The following is a 17,244-nucleotide window of genomic DNA, read 5'->3' as shown; positions in this document are numbered from 1 at the left end:
CTCCCCACTTCCAGCCCTGCTGCTGGGGTTTTTCCCTGCTGGATGTTGGGAATTTATCACAGCCAGCAATAACCCCCATGGCAAAGGCAACTCTGCCATGCTGCCTTTATTTTGGCTGGGAAGGATTCCTGCCCGTTGATCCTCAGGAATACTGGGGGATGATTGCAGCCTGATAAATCCAGCAGCAATTTCTCCTTCTCTCCCAGCCCCTCCTGCAGATCTTTCCCACTTTGGAGTTGCTCAAACCTTTATCCAAACCTTCCCGGGGAGGTTTTCCATCCTGCCTCTTCTTCCCACAGAACCCAGCCCTGAAAGTTTCATGCCTTCAGCTTTCCAGGGATGTCCTCATTAAAGAGAAGCGAGATTTATGGGGAGATGCAGCTTATTAGGCTAATTTGGGCAGCTGAGAGGCAGCCACCGTGTTGGGCTCGTTTAAATCCCGGGAGCTGATGGCTCTGCCTGGGAATTTGTCTCTCACCTGACTACTTTTAATGGCATTGCTGTGGCCTGTGCCAGGTGCACTGAGGAAGGTCAGAGGATGCCCACGGATCCATAGATTTCCCTTCCAGGACATCCCCACCTGCACAAAGAGCCCTGGCATTTTCCTCTCAGTGAAAAATGGCTCTAGGCAATCACAGCTGGCTCTCAATCCTTCTCAGAGTGGCAAAATTTTTCAAAGTGTGCCCCAAAATTCTCTTTTTTCAGCCCATTTTTGTGTTGCATTTTTGTTTGGGACGGATGAATTTGCTGGGGTCATAGAGAACTCTCTGTGTGCCCTGCAAACCTCAGGGATTTATTCTGAATTTCACAATCTCTGCTCAGTTGCCTGCAGCCCTCCTGAACTTTCAGCACATTTTTAGGGTACACCAGCCATTATTTAGGAATTTATTCCCTGACAGATCATTCATTTCGGAGGCTGAGACCCAAAATCTGGATCCCAAGTGTGGCAAAGGCAACCAGAGGTACCAGGAGGGTGAAAATCCTTTTTCTCCTTGCACTGACCACAGGAGCAAAACTTCCCCTCTGCCCCAATTCCAACACAAATGGGAGCTGCTCCCCATTACGAATAAATATTCCCCACCCTTCAAACCCCCTGGGAGAGCATAAGGAAGGACTCACACCCACTGGAGTCTGTATTAAAAGAAGTCCAATTCTCTATGGAAAATAAGGGAGATTTTAACATTTACCGAGTTTTGTTCCTGCATTCCTCCTGCACAGCAAAATTCTCACTAAACTCCTCCTCTCTTTGGAAATTCTTGGGGGAAAAGAACTTTTTTTAAAGGGGAGAAGTGTCTGATTAGCAGAACCGAGCTCCTCTAACATCCCACTTGTTTTCCATCCTCCTGCCCTTTGGGAATGTTCCCCAGCCTCCTCTCCTGAGTCTCCCTTTTTTTCCCCAAACATCTTCTCCAAATATCAGACTTGTTTAGTGCTCGCTTTCCCCTTGGGAATCCTTCCTAAGCCTGTGCAGCCTCGGGGTGCCCCTGTCCCGGTGTAATCCCATCCATCCATGAAGTTCATCCCGTTAATCTCATCCAGAGCACGAGGGGAGGGCTTTGGGAGGAGCTGCTGAGCCCTGGCAGGATCCCGGGAGTGGGATATCCCAGGAAACTCCGGGTCAGGAATGAGGGAAAACCTCATTGCCATCCCCAGGGGAGCGCTGGGTGATGGAGGAACCGGCTGCTTAAAGCTGCTGGAGGCACTGAGCACCTGCCAGGGCAGGAATAAAAATAAAACAAAACAAAACAAAACAAAACAAAACAAAACAAAATAAAATAAATATAATATATAAAAATTGAAACAAAATATAAAATAAAATAAAAATATAAAATAAGATATAAAAAGAAATAAACAATAAACAATCCCATCCCATCCCATGGATCCCATCCCATCCCATCCCACTGATCCCATCCTATCCCATCCCATTATCCCACTGACAGATGGGGAAGACCTTTGTGACCGTGTTTGGGATAAGCTCCCATCCAATGAATTCCCAATCCCAGCTCCTCCAGAGATCCCAGCACCCCTGGGCTGTGCAGATAAAAACAGGAATTCCTCTGCTGGATGCAGAGATTTAGGAGTAGCGCTCCCATTCCCTTGGGTGCCACACCCCAATATCTGAGGTCCCCGAATCTGGTGGCACAGGGACAGCAGTGTCACAGGGACAGCGGTGGCACAGGGACAGCAGTGGCACAGGGACAGCAGTGGCACAGGGACAGCAATGGCACAGGGACAGCAGTGTCACAGGGACAGCGGTGGCACAGGGACAGCGGTGGCACAGGGACAGCGGTGGGGCTGCAGGACGTCCCCTCCTGCTCATCTCCATCCCGCTCCCCTCCCGCCCGGCCGTGCTCGCAGTGTTTGTGCTGATCCAATATTTGCCTCATCCCGCTCTCCCGGCTGTGTTTGCCTCATTCCCGAGCGGTTCCCTGCTGTGTTTGCTCCTCTCCTGCTCCTTCCCTTGGAAATGCCTGGCACCACCCGGGATGTGCGGCACTGAAAATCCCGGAATTCCAAAAAACAGGGAATTCTGTGCTCCCCTTCGCCCGCAGAGCCCGCAAGGCCAACGATTCCCTGCCCAAATCCAGGGAGGGGCTTTGGGAAGGGTTTTAGCACCATTCCCGATGCCAGGGTTGTTCTTTCCATCCTAATCGTGAGCAATCTCACTGAGGAAGGGACAAACAGCACCCCAAATATGGGATAGGGGCGGGAGGCAAGGAATGGGGGCACCAGGCAAGGAATGAATGGGGAAAGAGGGAAAAGGGATAAAGGGAAAGGGGGAAAAGAGTGGGGAAAAGGGAGAGGGAGAGGAGGATGCTGGAAAGGGAAGAAAGGAAGAAAGAAGAGGAGAGAGAAGGGGAAAAAGAGGGGAAAGGAGGGGGGAAAGAGGGGGAAAAGGGGGGGGGAAGAGAGGAAAAATGGGGGAAAAGAGAGGGAAATGAGGGGAAAAAGAGAGGGAAATGAGGGGGAAAGAGGGGGGAAAGAGAAGGAAAAGAGGGGGGAAAGAGAGGAAAAGGAGAGGAAAAGAAGAGGAAAAGAAAGGAGGAAGAAGAAGAAAAATAAGAGGAGAAAACCAGGATTTCCCCCTTTGGGTGTCATTTAACACCTTTTACTCTCTCTTTCCCTTCCTCTCATGTCTCTTACTACAAATCATGGCTTGCCTTTCATGCTGAGGGCCAGGCTGGAAGGTGGATTCATGGGCAGAGATGACAAACAGCTTCTCTCTGGATATCTAAAACACTCCACAACGTTCCTGAGCTGGAAGTTCTTTCCGGAGTTTTGCTTTAAATAAAAAAAAAAAAAATTAAAAACTGTTCAAAATGAACAGTGACCTTAAAGCAAGGAAATGGTGCCCATCCCTCCCTCTCCTGCTAGGGAGGAGCAGCCCTGGCAGCACGGAGCCCAGGACGTCAGGAATTCACAGGCACCAGCACTTCCAGAAGCCTTCTTGGACAAGGTTTCTGTTTAATTGGCTTAAAAAGCCACTCTTCTCCCACACAGGCTCCTGCAGAGCCATCTGTGCAGGGAATTGGCAATCTGGAGAAGGAGTCTGTGAAGGAATTTGCCCTGCTGGATGCTGGGGGGAGGAGAATTCCAGAGGTGCTGCCCAGCCGGGACAGCCAGGGCAGGGCCAGGGCTCCAAAGGGCACTGGGAAATCCAGGGGCACTGGGAAATCCAGGGGCTCTGGGAAATCCAGGGACATTGGGAATTCCACAGACATTGGGAATTCCAGGGGCACTGGGAAAGGCACAGGCCCATGGGCCAGGACATTGAGGAAAACCACGGGGATGGAGGAGTTGGGCCTTTCAGGGTAATTGTGGTGAGGAGGTGAAAATTTGTGTTCCTCGTTTTCTCTGGAGAGAAGGAACTTGGGAAGAGCAATTAGGGACTTGGGAATTAAGGATGAAATAGGGAGAGGAGCATGGAGAGTTGAAGGAAATGCTGCTGGAGGGCTCTGCCTCACAACTGCCTCATTTTCAGCATCCCCAGGTGCAAACCTCTGCCAAGCAACCATGACCTGCTTGGGTTGCTGTGGGAATCATTACAGGAAAAGGTGAGGAGCAGGAAGGGTTAATTCCTTTAGAACACAGTCAGAATCCTGGGTTCTAAAGGAATTAACCTCAGCCCAGAGCTCTGAGTGCCACCTCCAGAATTGCTGGGACACCCCCAGGGATGGGCACTGCAAACCTCCCTGGGCAGCTCCACTCCCTGAGCCCCCTTTGCATGGGGAAATTCCTGCTGGGCCCACCCTGAGCTGCCCTGGGCCGGCCTGAGGCCGCTCCCTCTGCTCCTGTCCCTGTTCCCTGGGAGCAGAGCCCGACCCGCCCGGCTGTGCCCTCCTGGCAGGGAATTGCAGAGAGGGAAAAGATCCCTGGGGATCCTCCTGTGCTCCAGGTGAGCCCTGCCCGGCTCCCTCAGGGATTGTGCGGCCCCTGCCCGGCTCCCTCAGGGATTGTGCGGCCCCCGCCCGGCTCCCTCAGGGATTGTGCAGCCCCTGCCCGGCTCCCTCAGGGATTGTGCGGCCCCTGCCCGGCTCCCTCAAGGATTGTGCAGCCCTGCCCGGCTCCCTCAGGGATTCTGCAGGCCCTGCCCGGCTCCCTCAGCCACTCTAATCCCCACTGATCATCTCAGGATTGCTGGCAGCATCCTGGATCAGCACCCCCGGCTGGCCAAACCCCCTGAACACAAACCTTGAGCCACAGGGAACAATTCCCAAAGCCCTCATGCCCCTGGAGCTGGTGGCTCCTGCTCCTAAATCAGGGCAGATCCAGCCCCAGCTCTGCCTGTGGCACAGAGGACAGCTGGGCTGTATTTTCCTCAGGTGCCACATTTTTGCAAAAGCCCAACCAGGAGATAAATAAAGCCCCATTAGTGGCAGGCTCAGCCCCTGGATGAGCACAGGTTGAGGTGCCTGAGTTCCAAGGAGATAACAATTACCAGCAAGTCATTACTTACAAACAGGATAATTTTTCAAGCAAGCCTGAATGAATCTGCACATTCCCAGCCAGCAAATAGCTTTGAGAACCCTCTGAGCTGGAAAAAACCATTGTGAATCCCCAGCATCTGCTCTGCTCTGAGTGTATTTTAAAAAATATTTGTTTAGGCCGATAATGTGGAGAGGGAACTGCGGCTCTGAGTGTGGCTGAGATGTTTAGCCCGTGGCTAAACAGGATTTTCCTGTTCACAGTTATGATTTCGTGTTTGGCCATAATAAAAAGCCTTGATGAAAAATATAGATGTTCCCAGCGTGAGCACTGTCACATCACTGGTTTATAAATAAACATGGATTACGTTCAAAAGCCTCCCTAAGCACGGTGACCTGGCAGTGCAACGCCTCCCTCAGCATCCCTCAGCTCCCAGGGGATGCTGCAGCTGCTCCAGGGAACTCCAAGCTCTCCTGCCCACAGCAGGGGCTTGGAACTGAGGGGTCTTTATGGTCCCTTCCACCCCAAACCCTTCTGGGATTCTGCTGGGGAGGGGAACAGCTTTTCTTCCCAAAGAAATAAATCCTGGAAATAAAACCTGGGGTTTGGGAGGGACAGAACACCAGGGATGGTGGAGCTGTCCCAGACTCTGCAGCACTGAGTGTGCTCCCACAGAAATAAAAAGTGGGGCTGATGGAAATCAGGGGGAGTGACTTTTCATATGGGCAGAGAGTGATGGGACAGGGGGAATGGTTTTAAACTGGAAGAGGGCAGGGATGGGTGGGAGATTGGGAATAATTCCTGGCTGGGATGGGATTCCCAGAGAGGCTGGGGATGCCCCTGGATCCCTGGAATGCCCAAGGCCAGGTTGGAGCACCATGGGACAAGGTAAGGTGTGCCACCATGGCAGGGGTGGCACAGGATGGGATTTCTGTTCCCTCCCACCCCAAACCCATCTGCAGCCCCTGTGCCTGTGGGGCTTTGCTGCTTTGCCTGCACAGCCCAGGGAGCCCAGCACAGCATCCCCATGGCTCCTGGAGGAGAATTCCCAGCTGTGGAGGAGAATTCCCAGCTGTGGAGGAGAATTCCCAGCTCTCAAGAAGGAATCCCAGCTCTTCCTTCCCTCTCTCCTTCCACCTCCCACCGCTGCCCTGGCCCAGCTCTCTCCCCCTGGCAGCACAGCCCCATCAGGACTCATTCCCACATCTCCCATCCCAAATCTCACCTCCCAAACCGTTTCCCCTCCTCCTTCAGGGCAGCTGCTCTCTGCTTGTCACTCCTTTGGCTGGGAAGTGTCATTTGTTTACCTTCTTTTCTTCCCCCAGTGCTGTGAGATGATGGCTGCAGCACCAAGGTGCTGGTAAATGACAACCTAATGGCCAAGCTGAGTGTGCTCTAACAGTAAAAGAAAGAAATCACTAATCAAAGTCTCTCAAATTATATGGAATACTGACAGCTTTTTATGCTGTTTTAATTAAGTACACTGTAATTTAAACCACTGAACCATAACAACCCAACGTTTAGTGTTATATCCCTGGGAGAACTTTAAAAATATGCATAATTCTGCCTGCGAGGTAATTGAGGGATATTTTTGGGGTGGTGGGGGTAATTAAAGGTTATACAGGAGAGTAATAGGAATTTTACTCGGGTGCTGATGGTGTCAGCAGCTGTGCTGGAAGCTCCTCGGGAAGGTGATTCCTGTGCCCAGCTGAGTTCCTCACGGGGGTTTTGGGGGCTCCCAAGGGCCCTGGCAGCTCCTGTGCTGAGGGGCACCTGTCCTGTCATTGTCACCTGTGCTGGCATTGTCACCTGTGCTGGCCCCAGGAGAAGGGGAAGGGATGGATTCACCCCCAGGGGAAGGGCAAGGATGGCTCTGTGCTAGCTCAGGGCCCTGTGATGGGCAAGGACAGAGTGGTTGGGGTGATGAGGATGGAGGAGCAGGAGGGGAGGAAGGCAGCCCTCAGTTATCCCAGAGCAGCAGGGGTCTCTCCAGCCCTGTAGAAGTGTCCTGAGGGATTCCAGAGCCACCTGGAGAGCTCTGGGTGCAGAGGAGCCTTCTGGGGAGGGAGGGACAGCAGGGCTGGGATGATGAGGATGGTGAGGAAGGAAACCAGCCCCGGCTATCCCACAGCAGAAAAGGCTGATCCAAGCACTTTTTTCAATGGCACACCAATACCACAAGCAAGGCTTCGCCTTAAGTAATGAAAACAACTAAGTTACAAAAGGCTATCACACCACACCACATCCAAGAAAAGGACCAGCTAGCGTGGCAGAGCTCAGAAAATGCAAAAGGCTTAAGTCCTTTAACTCAGAGGTTCAAATCCTCTCCCTAGCTTAACCCAAACCATCTCCCATGACTAACCACCCTCTGCTAACCAACCTTATCATAGCCCTCTCCTATGCCCTCCCAATCAAGTCGCAGTAGCCTTCCTTACGCCAGTAGAACGCAAAATCCTAAGCTACATACAAGGCTGAAAGGGCCCAAACATTTTTGGCCCTTTGGGGCTTCTACAACCTCTAGCAGATGGAGTAAAACTATTTATCAAAGAGCCTATTTGACCATCAACATCTTCTCCAATCTTATTCATCACAACCCCGATACCAGCCTTACTCCTAGCGATCTCAATCTGAACCCCATCGCCGCCTCCATTCTCCTTAGGGGCAATGGGGTGCAAGCACTGGTGGGGAGTCCTGGGACATTCCAGAGCCTCATGGGGACCCTGCCTGGGTGCAGAGGAGCCAGCCCAGCCCTGCTCCCCGTGGGGAGGAAGGCACAGCAGGGCTGGGGTGATGAGGATGGTGAGGAAGGAAATCAGCCCCAGCTATCCCACAGCAGCAAAGGGTGATCCAAGCACTGCTGAGGAGTCCTGGGACATTCCAGAGCCACACAGGGATCCTGGCTGGATGCAGAGGAGCCAGGCCAGCCCTGCTGCTGCCCCTGGGCAGGAAGGAAGGATGCTCCAAGCTGGGCACCCCTGCAGGGGCAGCGTTTGCCCCCAGAGCTGCCGGGCTGCAGAGCTGCAGCTGCCACGGGATGTACAGGGAGATTCAATGTGAAAAGTGGAAGATAATGTGCTCACACACTAATGGGCACTGAACTAGACACAGGCTCATTTTTCACATCATGTCATCTCTAAGGTTTGAATAAAAAGCAATGGCGAGAATGAGCCTGGATCTATCTCAGACATTATCATTTGCCTCCTCAGTTTTATTTGTGTTGACTTGTACAGTCTCAGGAGCTGACAGAGCGCGGGCCCCCGGATCAGAGTGAGTGATAATACACAGCACATTACACTGCTGGTGACAGCTCCTGTTCCCCGCGCTGGCATCTGAGCGCGCGCATCTCCCTCTGCCAGCTGACAGCAGACAGCCCTCACCGAGGGGACAGCACAAACCCTGCCTCTTATCATCTCACCACATAAACTGCACTTTCCAGGGGATCTTGTTCGGGAAATTAGTGTCAGTCAAACTTTGGGGGATTTTTTTTATTTTTTTTTCTCCTCCCTCTCTCTTTTTCTTCCCGCTCCTTTTTTATTTTTGTTTTTTATTTTATTTTTTTCCTTTCAGAAGATAAATAGCTCCGGCAGAGGGGCTCCGTTTGTGCTGCTGCACGATCAAAGCCTAATTTGAAATTGTGGAGGGGGGGAAAGGAAGAAAAAAAAATCACCATTTTAAAAATAATAATCCTCTTTTTGTGGCGAGGATAAAGGCAACGCTTCAGCCTTCATCTGAGCATGACTAAACAGCCCCGTGGCCCGCAGCACTTCCAACGCAGCAATACAATAATTTTTTACATCAGATCAGTAATTTTTTCCCTCTCAAAACATCTTAGATTTCCTCACCAGCCAACAGCCTGAATCCAAAAAGTTGCTGAAGCCGTCGCATTGAAGGATAAATTCCCATAACCTGAGACTTCTCAGCTGAACCCTGCACGCTCGGCCCCACAGGCACAATGCTTAATTAAGTGTAATATCCTTATTTAAGGCAGGCAGACTCTGTAAGCCTGGTAAGTGTTCCAGAAATTATTTTCAGAGATTTCTCAGCTACAGGAATGTACAGGGGAGGAAAAAAATATTACCAAGATAATCTACAGTCTCCAGAGGATCCCCACCTTCCCGAGATATGCAAAAAGGCCCAATTCTTTTGTTTAACCTGGGAGATAATTCGAAACCTGCAGCTAATGAATCCCAGGGGGTCACAGGGGGTTTGGATTAAGCTCCAATTTGCTAATCCTGCTGCTGGAGGTGGGGGAGGACTCTGGCAGCCCATCCATCCATCCGTCCATCCATCCCCCTGGAGCAGAGCACGCTGGAGCTGCTGCTGCTGCTGCTGGGGGGTCCTGCCTGAGCCCCTCGGGATGGGACAACAGCAGGGCAGCTCCAGTGCCAGCCTGTGACAGCCCAGTGACAGCCCAGAGATATCCCAGTGACAGTCCAGAGATATCCCAGTTACAGCCAGTGTTAGCCCAGTGACACCCCAGTGCCAGCCTGTAACAGCCCAGTGACAGCCCAGTGATAGCCCAGTGACAGCAGTGCCTGCCCAGTGACACCCCAATGCCAGCCTGTGATATCCCAGTGACAGCTAGTGCTAGCCCAGTGCCCGCCCAGTGACAGCCCAGAGATATCCCAGTGACAGCAGTGCCTGCCCAGTGCCAGCCACTGACATCCTAATGACAGTCCAATGACATCCCAGTGACAGCCCAGAGATATCCCAGTGACAGCAGTGCCTGCCCAGTGACAGTCCAGTGACATCCCAGTGACAATCCAGAGATATCCCAGTGATATCCCAGTGACACCCCAGTGCCAGCCTGCGATATCCCAGTGACAGCTAGTGCTAGCCCAGTGCCAGCCCAGTGCCAGGGATGGAGTGGGGATGGTCCCACCTGGGACAAGCAGCAGGGCAACTCCCAGTGCCATCCCAGCCCCTTCCCAGTGCCATCCCAGCACCAGGGATGGAGTGGGGCTGTTCCCAGCTGGCTGCCAGCGCCCAGCATTACAGTTCCCAAAGCTGCTGCACTTCCCCAAACCCAGTGAGCTGCTTGCCTTGCATGTCCTACAAATGCCCCTTCCAGATCCACCACCATTCCCAGGCCCTTAGACCACAATCTGCCAGTCCTGGCAGCTTCTTACCCAGAATTTCAGCTGCTGTTTCCCCTGGAATTTTGGCTGCTCCTGCTGTAATGAAGGTGCCTCAGCTGGCTGAAGTTGCTGGGAGGGTTTAACCCCCAGTGTCCTGTTCAGACCCTTTGCGTGCTCTGAATTCCCTCTGCTCCCTGAGTGAGAAGATGCCACAAGCCATGAAAAATGGGAAAGACACCCAAGATTCACTCCTGGCTCTGCTTTGGTGAGATTTCTCCCTCAAAGCTGCTCCCAGGATGCCCTCAGCCTAAGTTCTGGCTTCCCAGTGCCAGATGGGGGAGATGGGTGGGATATTGGGAATGAGGAATTGTTCACTGGGCGGGCAGGCCCTGGCACAGGGTGCCCAGAGCAGCAGTGCCCTGGGAGTGCCCAAGGCCAGGCTGGACATTGGGCTGGGAGCACCTGGGACAGTGGGAGGTGTCCCTGCCCATGGCAGGGTGGATGGGATGGGATTAAATCCCCATCCAGCCCAATCCATTCAGGATTCCCTGCCTGCGAGTGTTTGGATGAGCTGCTACAATCCGTGCCCACACCATGACAGACAGGACAAGGATATCAATTCCAAATCACTCAGAACCACTCGCTGTGCCTGTTGGCTTCCCTCATGCAGCTCCTTCACCCATTCTGCCTGCGGCTCCTCCATCCCAGCAGGCTCACCCAGACAAAGAGGGAGAAGCCCCAAACAGCCCGGAGTGGGATTCCACGAGTCCCCGTCCCTGGGGGAAGCTCTGCTGCTATTTAGCTGATTGCAATTTCTCATCACAGCAATTCTCCCCATCATCATTATCAGTACAGCAATCAAACACAAACAGGAGCTGGGGCTAAATGAGACGGGGCTGGGTAATGAAATAATTGCTGTGCTCGGCAGCCCAGGGACACTCCCAGCCCCCAGATCCCGCCCTGCTCTGTGCCAGGGACACGGAGCTTCCCTGTTTGGCACCAGCCTGGGCACTCTGCAGCCACCAGCCCTGCCCTGCCCACGGCACCAGGGGGATCCCAGTTCCTCTCACATGCAATTTCCTTTGGAGCCTTCAGTTTGGAAATATCTACCAGCCAAAACCTATTATTATTATTATTATTATTATTATTATTATTATTATTATTATTATTACTATTAGTCCTCCTCCCTTCCCCCCAAGGGAGCAGCCCTCCTGGACAATGCTCACACCCAAATGTCTTGGAAGTGGGATAAATGGGGAAAAGAATTGTTCATGTTTCTGGAGGGTTTCAGGCAATACAGGATTTAGCACTGCAGCTGATTTTTAATTTGATATATTTGCATGTATATAAGTATATATATATATATATCTTCTGGTCCCTGTGTTCATTCCCTGCTCTTCTCAAGGAGTTTGTTCCTCCCAATCTCCTGGGATGTTCAGTGCCCACATAAACTATTTTTATAAATTCAACGTCTTTGACCAAAGTGGGATCCACTGGGATATCCGGAATCTCCCTAGTGCTGTTTACCCTGGTGCATCCCAACATTTCCATCCCCATCCCTACCTCAAACACCCCAGAGCCCCCTGAGGCTCCCAGGATGAGGGATTAAGGTGGATTTCATGCTCTGATCAACAAAGCACTCGAGGAAATGCTTTCCTTCCCAGAGGGGAGAATCCATCCTCAGGAAATTCAGGAAATGTTGGGGTTTGGCTTTTTGGGGTGCTGGGAAGCACTGAGTGGTTCTCTCTGTGTGTATCCACAGAGATGTGTGGGGATAGATAATTCCTGGAGATGAGAGGAAATTGAGAGCCTGATGAGAGATAATTGACAGACCGATGAGAGCTAATTGATGGATTGATGATAGAGTACTGATGGGTCATCAGCTGTCTATCAATTGTGCATCAATTGATAGACAACTGATCCATGATTGATAGATGGATAATCTTCCCTCACAGTGTGTGATTTTTCTCCCACCTTTGAGAAGAAATTCAGAGTGAACTCTCAAACCCATATCCCAATTTAATAAGAGAGAATATTTCGGCCCTTATTTCCAGAATTCCTGTTTTGCTGCCAGGTGGGATCCTACCCCCCCCACAGCACAGCACCTCAATGAGGTGGTTTGGCAGCAAAGCCACCCTGGTGCTCCTCTGACCCAGCCAGGCAAAGGTCAGCACGAATTCCCAGGAGCTGAGCCACAGGACTGTGCTGGGACACGGATGGATCAGGAATGGAGCACCTGGAGAGCCCCTGGCCTGTGGTGGCACCTCTGGGCACGGGCAGGGACACGAGGGGTGCTCACAGCATGGCCAGGCGGTGCCCTGGGTGATTCAGCAATGAACACATCCTAAACAGCAATACAGACACGTGTCCACACCCTGCAGGACAAAGCCTTGAACAAAACCGGTGTCACCAACCCGCCAGCGCTCTGTCCCTCCTGCAGGGAATTTTCCAGCCCAGATTCGCTGAGAACACCCAGCCCTCGGAACGGGGCTGGAAATCGAGGCTCAAGGCAGAACATCCCACCCGGAGGGGCCTTTCCTCCCCGGGCAGCCCGGGTAAACACGGGCGGCGTTGGTGCCCCGGCGCTGACAGCGTCATTTCCAGAGGCAGCACGGCTCAATCAAACCTGAAACCCCCGCACCGCCGCGCCGAGCCCGGCCCTAAACCCCCAAAATTATATAACACACATGTTTTTATGCTTTGCCAATTACAGCTGGAATAGGGACTGTTTGTTTCAGCCCCTCTCAAAATGAGGCGAGGATGGGAAAACAACCTATTTTCCTTATTAGGTTCAGGAGTCAAAGGACTCAGCCAGGAGCCGCAGGCTTCAAGAGCATAGAAGATTAAGACATATATTGGATTCATGATGGAGGGCACAAAGTTCATTTTCAAAATAAAACAGAATTTTATTCATATTCCTTTTAAAATTCAGATTGCCATTTGCCAGCTGACCTGTGACATGGCAGCAGTGTATTACATTTTCAATGAGCAGCCTGTCTGGAGCTGGCAGGAGAGGAAACTGCTTCCTGGTGGAGTTTTTTCACCACCCTTAAATAGTAAGAATTTGTCGGGATTGTTGTCAGTAATGGGAGACGGTGCAAACAGGGACAGGGCAGCATATTTATTTTTAATAAGGCAACATGCAGAATAGCAAAGTCCCTGGCATTATGCACCGAGGAGGGCTGAAAAAATAGAAAGAAAGGAGAAACCAGAGCTCGGTTGCAATTTGTATGTGGAAATCAGGGGTGGAAATACTTGGCAGATACATTGAAAATCAAAACAAAAGCAGAGCAGGGGGGAAAAAAATCCGCATCTATATTAAAAACTGAAATGCAAACGCAGTCGGCAGCGAGTTTGCGGAGAGCGCGAGTCAAGCCAAGGGTTTCTCTAGCGAGGAGCGAGATTTATGGAGCTCGCCATCTGTCAAAATTAGATTACAAAAGGCACATATGCAAAGATACACCACGCCTGATTTTCATATATATTAAACCCTGCAACTCCTGCGGAAAAATGAGGCTCCGCACGCGGCGGCGCCCGAAAGCTCCCGCGGCCAACTTTGGGGCTTGGCTGGGATTGTGCCTCCACAGGGACACGGGGGGATGTCCTGCGGGCTCTGGAGATCCAGCCCCACGTGGGCCTGGCTGTGCAGCTCCAGGAACACCCGAAACGCAGCACCTGGGCTGGAAGGTGCTCAGTGGAGGGAGGGACGGAAAGGGGACGTGGCGCACGCTCAGCCCAGCCAGGTGGTGACGCCGCTTTGGGGTGTGAGCCAGCGGAGAGGAGGATGACACAGAACCCTCTTCCAACCCATTTTCCTTCATGGCAGGCTCCAAGCCCCCATTTCTGGGTGACACAGCAGGATTCCCAGTCCCACACCAATTATTTGTGTATGAGGTGCCTTTTGTCCCTGCAATCAAAGCCCGAGTACAAACCACGCCGCTCTCCTGATAACTTAATCAAGGACTCTCTGCTCCAATCTACCTGTAGATAAAACCCAGGGTGTATTTTGACACGGAGAAACAAATCCACTTAGGGCAGGTGAATTAGCTAATCATCATCTCAGCCCCGGCACGGCTCGCGCTCGGCGCTGCTGCTGAATATCAATTCTGCCGCGCCGGATCGCAGCCCGGCCCTGCCCCGGCTCTCTCATGTGAGCCATGTTAACCCGCACTGGGGAAATCCTCTCCTGTTGACAATGGAGGAGCAGGAGAAGCAATTTTGCTGGCAATCTATTTCACTTTGGAACAGCTGAGCTCCGAGGCGGAGCGCTCCGGAGAGAGCCGGGGTGCAGGGCAGGGATGCTCAGCCCCGCTCCCGGCTGTGGGCAGAGCTGGCATCGGTGCCCGAGCCGTGCCAGGGTGCTCAGCAGGGGTTTTCCATAGGGGACAACACATGGCTGTGACATTTGTCATCGATTTTACCCCAATATCTATTTTCACTCCATTCAAGGGGAGTGAAAATATATATATTGGGGTAAAATCGATTGACCACAGCATCGCCTCACAGCTGCCCATGAGATCCACAAGCAGGTAGAAACACCAAGTTCTAAAGAAGCCAAAAATATAAAAGGAAAAAACGCCCCTTCTCTTTTTTCTGCATTTCAGATCCTAATATTTTTTAATTCCTGTTGGTCCTCATTTCACGTTTAGTCTCAATTTAGAACATAAAACATTTTGAAACACCAACCCGCAAAGCCGTACGTTTACTTTGTACCTTAATTTATGAAACTGCCTGCTGCAAGGTGCTGAGGCTGGTTGGGTATTAAAATAATAATTAATATTAACATTGTTACACCACTGCTCAATGCCACGGCCACTCTTTGCATTAATCATAAGAAGAAATCCAGGCTGCTCGGGCCATTCCCAGCATTTCAATGGATAACACTGCGCAGGAAGGGCCCCGGGCTCTGCAAACACCCCCGGCCATGGGTGGGCACCGTGGGTGATGCCAGCACCGTGCCTGCTACTCCTGGGAGGAGCCACACCTTGGGGACGTGGAGGAGAGGAACCCAAACCCCAGAGAGGAGCCTGAGCAGCCGCCAGGGCTGAGCGAGGAGCGGAGCCGCCGCTCGCTCGGCTCTCGCTCCCAAACCCGCTCCTCGTTGGGCATAAAATACAGGCTCCTTAATTGGTGTGTGCTTCTCCAACATGTTTTTAATGAAAAGGCGGCACATAACTCTCGGTTTGTTGGCTGGCAGAGCCCAATTTACAAAAGTGGGAGTGCGAGATAAGAACAGAGTACATCTGCAGCGCAGGCTGTGCAATGAATCACGCCGTGCCAGAGTTGAGCAGAATATAATTGAGTCCAACATCTCTGAGCACTTTCACCATAATTAATGATAATCTGTAACAGAGGAATCTGAGATTCCAGTTCAGAGAACTGTTTAATTAGGCCAAGTAATGAAAGCAGCAGCAGTACAAGAATATGGCCTGCCTCATGATTAATGATTCATGCTAGCGAACACAAAAGTGCCGCGCCGTTAACTCCAGCGGGGCTGCGGCGCCCTGGCATTTACTGAGCGGGGCTGGGATGGAGCTGCCACGGCCCTGCCCCGCCTGGCACAGCACAAACAAGGCTGCAAAGGCAGCAAGCAGCATCCTTGGTTCGGGGGCTCAGCCTGGACATGGGTGTTAGGGCAGATCTCCCTGCTCAATAATGAATATCCTCACTTCCAAAGTTCCGCACGCAGCATTGTTTTCCCTCCCTGCGTGGCTCACACAGACAAGCCGTGCTCTGGGTGCAGCTCCAGACACACTCACAGACCCATAAAGAGACACATTCCTCGTGGGGAGGAAAAACAGTTCAGTTCACAAAGTATGGAAAAGGAAAATGAAAAGGGGGAAAGGAAAAGAGGGAAAGGAAAAGGGGGAAAGGAAAAGGGGGAAAGGAAAAGGGGGAAAGGAAAAGGGGGAAAGGAAAAGGGGGAAAGGAAAAGGGGGAAAGGAAAAGGGGGAAAGGAAAAGGGGGAAAGGAAAAGGGGGAAAGGAAAAGGGGGAAAGATGAAGAGTAGCAAGTTTTCTGCAGGCTTCCACTTTTGCTGGGTCAGGGTGCAAATTGTAGAGCAATTTGACACTGGAATTGCCCTGGAAGTGTAAGGGACATGACAAAAGAAGTGATAAGACTGCCTGGGGCTTTAACTTACAAGCCAGCAAATTATATGGGTTTTATGTGACTATTTACTGCTCCTTTCCATGAAACAAGGAGTCCTACTTATCGTGGGCCCTGCAGAAGGCCCGGTACATATGCAAGGTGTGAGATAAGGCCATTTTCCAGAGGGCCATGTTCCCTAATGTCTCCATTCCCCCCCAGATTAGGGCTCCTCGGGTGCCTCTTCAGCTCTGCCGCGGCTCAGCACCCACGGTGACAAATGCCCCTGCAGGGACATTATCTGCTCTCTGCCATAATGGGCCAGCATTTCCACCATCCTCCCTGCCCTTCAGCTTCCCCTCTCCCCCTGCCTGGCACACACAGGCTCCTTCAGCTCCATCCTGGCCACAGCTCAGGACATCGGGGATCCAGGGGGGCTTCAAAGGGGGGTGAGACTGCTGGGGGAAATAAGGGTTGGAGTCACAACATGCAGAGCTGCAAGGGGGCCATGGCATCATGGATTCCTGCCCAGACACCCCAAAATCCCACTCTGGGCATCCCTGGTGTCCAAACCCTCATGGAGCTCTGGCAGCCTTGGGAATTGCCCATTCACTGGGGATTCTGGGCAGCGCCAGCACCCTCTGGGGAAAAACCTTTCCCAAAATCCAACCTGAAGTTCCATGGCACAGCTTGAAACCAGTGACCACTATGTCACAGACATCTTTTATGGAAAATCCTTTCCTTAGGATTTTTCCTCCTGAGAAGCTGGGAGGCCTCAGGAACAAAATGTAAACAATGGTTATCTGCTGCTGTGGGATGCAACAGGTGCATCTGGGATTGGTCTCATGTGGTTGTTTCTAATTAATGGCCAATCACAGTCAGCTGGCTCGGACAGAGAGCTGAGCCACAAACCTTTGTTATCATTCCTTCCTATTCTATTCTTAGCCAGCCTTCTGATGAAATCCTTTCTTCTATTCTTTTAGTATAGTTTTAATATAATATATATCATAAAATAATAAATCAGCCTTCTGAAACATGAAGTCAGATCCTCATCTCTTCCCTCATCCTTGGACCACTGTGAACACTGTCACACCACTACAAGATTTTATCACCACATTTCTCTGAAAGAAAAAAAAAAAAGCTTAAAGAAAAC

The 17,244-nt window shown here is 51.7% G+C and overlaps 1 long non-coding RNA gene across 2 annotated transcripts in view; it reads right to left on the bottom strand.

Annotated features, from left to right (window-relative positions):
- Nucleotides 1-3,087: 3,087 nt before the first annotated feature.
- Nucleotides 3,088-17,244, bottom strand: part of LOC113460258 (uncharacterized) — a 198,833-nt gene continuing 184,676 nt past the window's right edge. For both annotated transcript variants that reach the window (XR_012581855.1, XR_012581854.1), the window contains exon 5: nt 3,088-3,282. This is a non-coding gene — a long non-coding RNA (uncharacterized LOC113460258). The remainder of the gene's footprint in view (nt 3,283-17,244) is intronic.

The sequence above is a fragment of the Zonotrichia albicollis genome, chromosome 10 (genome assembly GCF_047830755.1).
Source record: "Zonotrichia albicollis isolate bZonAlb1 chromosome 10, bZonAlb1.hap1, whole genome shotgun sequence".
NCBI lineage: Eukaryota > Metazoa > Chordata > Aves > Passeriformes > Passerellidae > Zonotrichia > Zonotrichia albicollis.
Note: the sequence above shows the minus strand (reverse complement) of the source record. Positions and strands in the feature narration are given on the sequence as shown.